The sequence below is a fragment of the Alligator sinensis genome, unplaced genomic scaffold (assembly GCF_000455745.1).
Source record: "Alligator sinensis unplaced genomic scaffold, ASM45574v1 scaffold292_1, whole genome shotgun sequence".
Taxonomy (NCBI): Eukaryota; Metazoa; Chordata; order Crocodylia; family Alligatoridae; genus Alligator; species Alligator sinensis.
The window spans coordinates 268495-277221 of NW_005842509.1; the positions used below are offsets into that span (position 1 = coordinate 268495).

Genomic DNA, 8727 nt, shown 5'->3' on the forward strand with positions numbered 1-8727 from the left:
GCCTCCAGCACTTACCCTGCCCGCTGGGGCTGCATCGCAGACATTGCAGCATTTTGTGGGGGGGTGGGTTGGAGTTTTTTTGCATGCTGCCGCGGCTCCTCCTCCCGGAGCCCGCCCCCTCCCTCCCTCCGTCCTCCGCCAGCATCCCGCTCCTCCGCCCGGGGGGCGGGAATACCCCCCTCCTGCAACCCCCCCAGTGTCGCCCGCCCCCTCCCTTGCTGCTGGGGCTGATGCTGGGCCAGGGGAGGCGTCCCCCCCTGCCCTGGCTGCACTGGGGAAGCCCCTGCGCTCTGCTCCGGCTCTGCCCCGCCTGCGGTGCCTGCAGGACTGGAGAAGCCCTGGGGAGGCGTGTTTAGAGACCCACCCCAGGGATGGAGGAGGGAAAGGTATTTCCAGGTCCCGCTGGCGTGGAGTGTCACAGGGACTTTTTTCTTTCTTCCTCCCTCCTCCCCCCAGCCCTTGGCGCCTTTCCTCCTCCCCTTGCAGAAAGGGTGGAAGTTTCCAGGCTGTCGGGCCTTAGAGCCGCACTGCTCCCACCCTGCAAGGCAGTGGGGTGCTGCTGCGGGCACCTAGGCCAGGGCACTCCCCCCCATAGGGGTCTGTCTTGCTGCCTGAGGTGCCAGCTCTGAGCAGGGTCCAAGCTAGCAGAGGCTCTAGCATCATCGATTTAAACACAGGTTGTTAAGACCCAGGTGAGCACAATCCTTGGCTGGGGTGGTCTGGTTGGGACTGGTCCTGCTTGGATTCCATGACCTCCTGAGGTCCCTTCCAATGATTCTGCAATTATTTTGTCTTGGGGGTTTCCTGGACCAAAATGTCCCTTCTCCTGCCCAGCTAAGGGATTGCTACCCTAAGCTGAGAAGGGAGGGCATTCCAAGGGATTGTCTGGCCCTGTTGGTGTGTGCTCCAGGAACATCACACACCAGCTGCAGCCTGACAAATGGTATTTATAGCCAAAAGCTTCCAAAGAATTTTCCCAATTATTTGAGTTGATCTAATAAAACACATCAGATTTACCCAAAGAACCTTGTCTGGACCAGTGCGTTGAAAGATGCCAAGAGAAATGGAAAAGGGTTATACAAATGGGCACCTGCCTTTGAAAGTGCCTGTTGGAAAAGGAGACAGCAGTTTCATCACCTTCCCCCTACCCCAACAAATAGGATTTGGAGAATTTGATTTGATTTTTTTTTCATTGAAACAAAAAACTGAGAACCGTAGACATTTTTCATTAAAATAAGAGATGCCATCTCCAAATAGTCCAGCTGTGAATGGTCTGCTAAAGCAAACATTTCTATCCTCCTGCATCTCAGAATGCCCCAGCAGGGGGATTAAAAGGCATTTTCTGTGTTTGAATACTGGGGAAGTTACAGTCTGAATCTGTGAATTCTTTCCTGCCGTGCCTTTCTGTGTTTTGAGTACTGAGGAAATTACCATCTGAATCTTTCTTCTCCAAACAAATATATTTCCATCAAAACTTTGGGTTTTGATGCATCAGCATTTTCTGAGACAAAAAAGTTCTCTAAAAAATTCCCGACTAGCTCTTGTGTTAAACTGTTGTTGAGAATGTGCTCAACCTTTTGGGAGCATGCTCAACCTTCTCAGAAATCAAGTAATTTATTTAGATGCCTAAGTAAGGATGTAGAAGACTAACTTCAGGCACCCTTTTTAAAAAACTTGGTATATATGGGTGTTCAGCTTTCCCCTGTAAAATGTGAGTAAGCAATATCTTAAAAACACTTTAAGATATTTAGATGAAAATATAGAAGAGCTTAATATAATTTTTATCCATTATTAATGTCCTAATATTAGAAAAGTTGGTTCTCGTTCCTTGGAAACCATGTTGGTTTGCATCTAAATGAGCTATTAGAACTGGAGTCAAGCAAGGATGCGCAATTGCACCAACACTCTTTATCTATATTGCAGCTATTCTTCATCTCATTGCTGATAGATTTCCACCTGGAGTCAGCATCCAGAATCAGAAGAACAGGAATTTCTTTAATATCAACCAGTTATGTTCCAAATCCAAGATGATCTTCAGTATGCTGACAGTTGTGTCACGTGTGCCCACTCAAGAGCTCTAGTTTACCTTTGATTGCTTCTGTGAAGCATATGGAATGCTTGGACTCACTGTCAGCTTCATGAAAACCAAGATACTTGACCAACACACTCCAAGCCAACAATAAGGCATTGATTATGTCTAGCAAACTTATCTCACTATGGTGGCAGATAGAGGAGACAAAGGAAAATAGCTTTGACTCAGCATCACCAGGATCTACTCCTTGCTTCCAGAACTATTTGCTACATCTGCAGGTGAACATGCATATTGGATCAGCCTCCTCAGTTATGTACAGACTCACCAATAACTCCCCTCTACTATATGAGGACAACAGTCTCTCAGAGGGACTGCTGATGACCAAAATCAGTATTTCAACTAAACTTAGTATTTTTTTTCTAACTGAGAAAAATATGTTTATTCATATTCTCAGTTCTTACCTATATTACAAAATGATAGGTGATGCTTTTATTTTTTTACTATAACTGTATTAAATGTTATTTCTACTTGTTACTTATGTCAAGCTCTAGTTCAATGGAAAGGAACTCAAGTGCAAGAGAATTTTTAATTTTTTTTATTAGGTAGAATTAATTTAAATGTTCTGAATACATATTAAAATATGTTTGTATTTGCATTTAAAGCATTTAATAATCAAAAGAAGTATTATTGATACTGTGGTAATTGAAATGATTGTTCCTGATTGCTGTGTCCTTCAAGATTAAGAGCTGTTAGAGCTCATCTTCTAACAACCAGCTTCTACTCGGAGACTAGAAGAAAACATGCTATCCTCCTTTTTCAATTCTCAGTCAGTTTTGTTGGCTCTGAATTAGCTAGTCATTGAATTGAACTAAGTAAACTAAAATAAAATAGTCTCTGCACCTGTAAAATAGACTACTGCTACTTCTTGTTTAGTACTTCATTTTAGCTGATTAATCTGTGATTTCTGACAGTATTATGACTTCCTTTGAGCAAGCATGTACTATTTATTTGTTGTTTAATTTAAATTATTTTAATTACTTTTGATATGTTTAGGGCCTAGCATAGGTTGCTATAATTTCAGGTATTATAGGTTACTATAATTTTAAATGGATTTACTTATTTAAAAGAGAAAATATTTTAATAAATCTGATTTGGAGCTTTTTATTAAAAATTGATTATCAGTTACTCTGGAAATGGTATGGAATCATAAGTCAAATTGCACTTGTAGTGTGATTTTGATGCAGTTGATGGGAGTACAAAGCTTTTCTAAAGATAAACTGTAGTTGCCTTTGGGGTGTGCAAAGAGACTGATACTTGAAAGTAGAGAAGTGTTTATATCCTGTTTCTAACTATTGTTACAGAGAGCAAAAAATTACTGTAGACAGACATGTTAATTATTAAATGAATGAGGAAAAAATAATTTCAGAATCTACACGCTAACACTCTCTTTTATTACCCAACTCCCTCCCCCCTACCACCCTGAGTTCCACCTCCCAAAGCCTCTCGTGCTGTTCACTGACCATCTCGTTTCCTTCTTCAGCCAAAGATAAGACTGACAACTCCCTGCATGTTAAGTTACTGTCAGTATTCCATTGCCAATTTTGTCTCTGCCAGATATTATTACTTAGTGCATCAGAACCAAACCAAAGTCCGTATTTGTTGCATCTTTGATTTACTATCATATGAGTTAATTCTTTGGTGGAAATACAGTCAGATTTGAAAGGGCTTTGATTTGGGTCAGTGTTGATTTACATATGGCAGGAGTCAATGGGCTTGCATTTTCTTTCACTAACCCTTAATTGTAGATTGAAATGTATTGGTTGCCTCTCAGCTGTCCTATATCAGGTAGAACATTCAATAGCTGAACTATCTTTCTGTTCCCCTGGAGAACTCCACTTGATACCTCTTTACAGAAGCACGTTTGATCATTAATAACTACTCACTGAGCACAGTGATCCAACTAGTTTTGTATCCACCTTACAGAAGTTTTGTCTAGTCTGCATTTCCTTCCTTAGAATGTTGTGGGAGACAATGTCAAAAGCCTTGCTAAAATCTCATCCACTGTTCTCCTTCCATCAATATAACCTGTTACCATAGAGGAAATCCAGATGGGTTTGGCATGACTTGTTCTTGAAGAATACATGCTGGCTGTTTCTGATCAGCGTTTTCTACTGCAGGTGCTTAGAAATAGACTCCTTGATGATCTGCCCCATAATCTTTCCTGGTACAGATATCAGACTGACTGTTCCGTAATTCTCCAGATTCTCCTCCTTCCCTTAAACATAGATGCATGTGGATTCTCTTCCTACCCTTTTCCAGTCACCTGGGACTTCACCTCGCCTCTCCAAGTTCTCAAAGATGATATTGGTAGTGCAGTGTCACTCCTGTGAAACTGTTGGGCGATTAGTCACAATTAGGACATATTTCTGAACAGTGATGGCAAAAGAAGGTGGAATGTTCTAGGAAAGTGACAGCAAGAACAGGCAGGCTCTTAACTATATACTGATGAAGGCAAACATTTGGAGACCTGCTTGCTCTGCAAGGTGATGTTCGTGCTTATTTAAGCTTGCATGTTTAATAGGATAAAGCATTTTTTGTGTTATATAGTAAGCAAAGGTCCCATCTTGTTTAGATAAGCTGAGTTAAGGGCCTGCTAGCCTAAGCTAAAATTAGCATGACCTTTAGCATGGTTATTTTTGTTAAGAATGGTCTGGTGGAAGGGTCTAGTTCCTGTCTGGTAAAGGTCAAGTTCCTCTTTTAAAATACTTTGCTTTTGAGATGAGCATGTGTGACTAAACTAATTCTATAGGCATTTAAATTGTAAACAAATTAATTATAAAAAGGAACTTTGTGATGTTATACGCTAACATTGCTCTATAAAATATGCTGAAGCTCACAACAAAGCAAGGCTGGTAACGAATATCTTGTGTGGGTAACTGGTTAAGTTTTCTTATCATCCTAATCAATAAACCAGTTGAGAAGCTGTGCTGGATTTGTCTTCTAAACATTTATTCATGAATTCATCCATAGTCAGTAGTGGTTTGCGAGGGATTTCTTGGGTTAATTCTCACCCCCTGTTCCAACTATTAATAAAATGAGAATATTGGCCAGCCCACTTGCTCAGGAAGGCAAAGAGGAGAGCTGAAATATGGCAGTGATCAGAAGGAAAATGATGGAATAGATGGGATCTTTAGAACAGGTCAAAAAGAAAGAAAATGGTGGCAAACCAAACCAAAACATTTTTACAAACATTTTTTCTATTTTTAACAGTCTCAAGTCTTTTATTATCCCAAGTCCTGTAAGATGAGCTATTCAGATAGGGTTACTGGAGGTCCCATGGTCCACTCTGGACCAACTCTCGGAATACAGTCATATTTTTAACTTTATCATACAGTGATTAAAAGAATAATTTTAGATGGTAGGAGAACGCTAATAACACAAAGATGTACAAGATTATTGTCCTGCTTTGTTTTGTTTTTTAATCACAGATTTTTAAAAGCAGATCTAGACACTAATAGTCCACAGGAATTTCCAAAAGAGCTCCAACATGCATTTTTAAAGCATAAGCATAATAAATATATAGCTACCATGCTACAATAAATTTGTCATTCAATTCGTTCTCATTAACATAGGCTGTTTCAATGAAAGATATGTTGGCCTATTTCAATCATGAAAAGCTGTTCTCTTCTGTCTGTACTCCCAAAGATAAAGGAATAGTGGAAAGATCCAATCTAAATCCTTAAAAAGTATCCACAAGCCATGATTGTGCTGAAACCCTTCTATTACATAAATAGAAGTTTCCTTTACAGTGTCCTGTACAGTCAGCATTTTACACCAATAAATCTCAAATTGGCGCCAATTGCTTATGATTGAAAAGCTATCTATTATTTCTGCACTGGAACTGTATAGATGCAAAAGAAGATGTGATCCCTGAGTAGTTCACAAGCTAGGACAAGTAATTGCCCATTATCAGGTACTTATTTTCAATACTATGGTACAATAATTGTGAATACTAAAGAGCCTGTTGCTAGAACGGTCACAAAAAATATAGTCCGTGATCCATACTTAATGACCTGAATCCAGGATCCCAAAAACAGTTATATAAAGTTGTCTGGAATTGGATCAGTATGTACATTAATAATAAATACAAACATACAACAACACAAGGGTGTAGCAAAGTGGTTGACCATTATTAGATTTTAGATTAGGACAAACAAAATAGAAAAATCCCAGATCATCCACTTTACCTAATAAGGCGCAACCAAATAACCACTTGAAATCTGTTCTCCTTTATATAAACACTGCAGCATTTCTGTAAAGACTTGAGTTCGGTAAGTGATTATTTTATGGGTCAGACAGTTTTGAAGGAGTTTTTTCCGTGGGATTAAGTGGGAAGTGTATTTTGCTGCAGTTTGTCTTTGACAACAGCTCAGCAGTCACTTCAATGTAATATTTTATAGATTGTTAAAAAGGGTGCTTATCTTAATAACATGAAATAAGTATTTATTATCTATTAAAAAGAGACTAATATTCTGGATGGGATACCAGAGTTTATGAATAACTGGGATCTTAAAAGACCAGGAATTATGTATTATGAAAAGATTGCATTTCACATCAGTGAAATATTCATCACTTTGAAAAAATTACCTATTTCCAAATCACTTTGAGTTAATGCTTGTACTTATATTTATATATGTTAAAAATAGCTCCTAATGTAATGCTTAATTGATAACAGCAACTTTTAAAGAGTGTTTAGAGTGTTTTTCACTTACACTGTATAAAAACGGATTTAGTGCTTAATATTGAGGGTTTATTTGTTTGTTTGTTTTACCCTTTGTTCTTATTTTGTATTTTCTTTCTTTGGAAAACTTTTTTTTCCCTTTCTGGATATTTCACATCATCTTTTCCATTCGTCATCAGGCAGGTTGCTGATTACCAGAATAACTGCCAGGCTTTCAACTCCTTGTCATCAATGGGCTGTGAATGACAGCCAGCATTAATGTTGGCAAGCTCCCACTCTCCTTTTTGCCTTTCCTAAATGTAATTAAACCACACTAATACAGCAAAAGAAAAGCTGCAGCTTTATTTTACTTACCCTAATAACAAAACAATTAAATCACAGAAGCACACAATGCAGTCAAATAAACCCATTATGACAAGGAAATTCAGAGGTATGGGAATGGGTATATGTAGTGTTTAGACAGAGACTGCATTATGATGACTCTTCTATTCCTGACTCTACCGCTAATTCATTGAGTAATCCTGGGTGAAGTTGCTAAGGCCAGCATTTAAGAATAGCCACTGATGTTTGCTGTTAATCTCTTGGTCATCTCTTCACAGGTAAATTGTAAATAATTACAATCTTGGGTGGATTGTAAATCAATTAATGTTTACAAATCCATGGATGATGTTCAGACAAAGGTTTGAGTTGTATTAAGCAGGGGCAGAAGAGAAAATGACAAACCATCTATTTCCTTGGATATTGCTGGGGAGGAAGCCCTGACTGTTAGTAACACTTTACCTTCAAAAAGGTCAAAATATGAAATTAAGGAAAATACTGTCTAAATCTGAGTACTACATGCTAAAAAAGAATGAGACTCTTAAAAGACACTGATTTTTTTTTTATGTGCAGACAAACAACAGAACAAAGTGCAGATCAGTATATTACCGAGCTAAAGAGACTGAGTAAGAACTGTGCTTTTGGGAATGTGAGAGACTCTTTGATTAGAGAGAGAATTATTTGTGACATTACAGACATTGCATTATAAGAAAGGCTATTGCGTGAGGGAGAAAAGACTATCCCAATACTTATTTCATGGACAACCTCTTTTGTTGCATTCAGTTCTGGTGCTTGGGCCTTCACAGTTTCTGCTGTGAAGGCCCAGGCTGCAGAGCTGAATGCATCAAAAGGAGTTGTCCGTGCAGTATGTATGGAAGAATGTGGCCAAAAAAACCAACCTGGAATTTTCCATTGGTCAAAAGCCACCTCATAGGTGGAATTTTCCATTAGCAAGAAAACGCTATGTGCAGCAACTTTGGAAGGCAACATGGCCCCAAGTGTTCTGCCAATTTTGGAAAGGTCTGTTTTAAATGCAACAAGAAGAACCATTTGAGCAGATACTGCAGATCTCAGACATATAAACTTCAAGTGCACATAGCTGAGCCTACACTAGAAAAGGAATTTTTATAGGTATGGTAACCTACCCAAAACAATGAGAGGGACTGGACTTTGCCAATGGAAGTGGGTCCACATTTAAAGTGGACTCTCAAGACCAAAAGCATCATCAGATGATATGAATGTTGTCTTGTACTTCATGCACACATTTAGCTAGATTCAATTTCTCACAAGCTGCCAGACCCCAAATTGGTGTCACCTCCTTAGGTACCACAGCAAATGAGAGTTTATATGCTCTACTTTTATATTGGATGCTAGCAATACAACATCCCCTCACTGTATATTTTTTTCAGAATAGCCAGTTATTTTGATGTTTGCTGGGCTCACTTTTGGTTTCTTTTTCTATATTCATGCTCTAGTAAAAGAGCCCTGGACCCAGCTGGTTCCCATCAAGAGATCAGGGCAAGTCATCCCTAGAACAAGCACCGCCTACAGCAAGCCCAGATCAGTGCCCTGGTCCCAGCTAGGCTGAGTGAGGCAATCAGGGCAGCCAGTCCCCTGAAACCATGGCCCCACCCAT

At 39.3% G+C, this 8727-nt stretch overlaps 1 protein-coding gene and 1 long non-coding RNA gene across 5 annotated transcripts in view; one reads left to right on the forward strand and one right to left on the reverse strand.

Annotated features, from left to right (window-relative positions):
* Window positions 1-461, reverse strand: part of MPPED1 (metallophosphoesterase domain containing 1) — an 81607-nt gene extending 81146 nt beyond the window's left edge. For 2 of the 3 annotated variants that reach the window (XM_006031521.3, XM_014523620.2), the window contains exon 1: window positions 16-350. The gene's annotated coding sequence lies outside the window, so the exon portion shown is untranslated. The other variant, XM_006031523.3, reaches the window with a different exon arrangement.
* LOC112551559 overlaps window positions 1-3452 on the forward strand; it is a 3853-nt gene extending 401 nt beyond the window's left edge. Inside the window, exons 2-3 of one of the 2 annotated variants that reach the window (XR_003095859.1) lie at window positions 457-692; window positions 1924-3452. This is a non-coding gene — a long non-coding RNA (uncharacterized LOC112551559). The remainder of the gene's footprint in view (window positions 1-456; window positions 693-1923) is intronic. The other variant, XR_003095860.1, reaches the window with a different exon arrangement.
* The last annotated feature ends 5275 nt before the right edge of the window (window positions 3453-8727 follow it).